The sequence below is a fragment of the Arachis duranensis genome, chromosome 9 (assembly GCF_000817695.3).
Source record: "Arachis duranensis cultivar V14167 chromosome 9, aradu.V14167.gnm2.J7QH, whole genome shotgun sequence".
NCBI lineage: Eukaryota > Viridiplantae > Streptophyta > Magnoliopsida > Fabales > Fabaceae > Arachis > Arachis duranensis.
The window spans coordinates 106,076,853-106,078,618 of record NC_029780.3 but is presented as its reverse complement, the minus strand read 5'-3'; positions in this window follow the sequence as shown (position 1 = coordinate 106,078,618).

Here is a 1,766-nt window from a genome sequence, read left to right as displayed (position 1 = left end):
ATTATAATTATAATTTTAAAATTTTTTTATATGATATTATATTTTTTTCTCTACTTCACTACTAATATACTAATATTGCAAGTCTAAATTACAGTATCTTACTATATCTTGACTGAAAAAAAAATATAATTACGTTTTTCTATCATTCAATTTATTTATTATCCCATGTACTAACATTAATGGCATTTTTTTAAAAAATATATTGATAAAAATAGATATAATATGATTATAAATTAAATATAACATAAATAAATAAAATATATAAATAAATGCTAAATCAATATGTTTACCAATGCTTTTGTTAAATTTTGTAAATTAGAGAATAATTATGTATTCGGTTGTTTGGTGATCACATAGATAATCAAGTAATTAGATTATAAATTGACAGCGTGCATTTTTTTTTTCTCATTTTTGAATGAAAGCAAGAATTAAAAGAAATAAGTAGTAATACATAAAAAAAGATTTTGCATCACAACACATAATTATTACCAAAAGATATTTTTTATATTAAAATATTAAAATTTTACATACTACAAATCATGAAGATCAATCACAATGTATTAATCATTTCTCTCTATTTTTAACCATGATATAATTTTTTCTTTTCTAGCCAAGAGTCTAATAATATCTAATTGAACAAAAAAAATTGAATTAAAAGTACCAAATTAAGGACAAATGGGTAAATAATATAAGAAATTATAACTTTGTATGTGTATAAAATAAAGAGAAATTACTCATTTGTTTTATGTTAAACGATAAAACTAATAGTAGTATATTAATAAAAGGATATACCTTTAAAAAAAAAAGTCATAATACAATTTCAAATATTTTTATAAATATACAGTTAAAATTTTTGTTATCAATAAAATGATGCTATTATACAATTTCTTGACAAAATTTAAAATTAAAAGGAAAACAGTTTTGTGTGGGTTAATATAAATTAACTACGTACCAAATAAGTAGAATCGTTCATTTGTTTGTTTCAGTACATCAGCATGAACAAGCGAATTAAAATGATTATCCGGAATTTTACGATCGTCGATCGTATGTACTATACATGACTTATTCTTAAAAGATATTTTGCACGTGTGTGCAGTCGGAAGATATATTCCACTTGATTCCTCAATCTTAAAATTTGAGAAAAAATAGACCTTCCTTTCTACCAATTCATTTTCAAATATTTTTATCAAATAATTCTTGATTGAACAATGAATTTTTTGTAATGCAAAACAAATTAAATATAAAAGCTATTAGCACCTTCTACAGAGTTATTAAAAAGAATTGTGTTTGACATGTGGAATGGAGTACTTATTATAAAATTAACTTAAAATACGAATTACAAAGATTTATAAGAATTTAATTTTGATGCACTAACAGTGTAAAGTAGTTTTACACGTGCATCCAATTACGTAATGACATATACTAAAAATAACTATTTTTCACATTAACCGCGTGAATGGTCATCCAAAAGAACGGATGTAATTGTACGATTGTGTAAAACGCTTTACACTGTCAGTGCATCAAAAATAAACTCTATTTATAAACTAAACTTGGAAACAATTGCTCAATCAAAGAAGAATAACAAATTAGAAAAAAAGAATGCTTTGACTCTTAGATTTAGACTCACGAATCGCAAAAGAAATCTATATATAGCCTTTAGTAGTACAAAAATAATTATAGAAATTAATTATTGATAACAATATCAATTTAACACTATTAACGTTAGTATCATATTTATGGTAATTAAAATTATAAATTTATGTTTA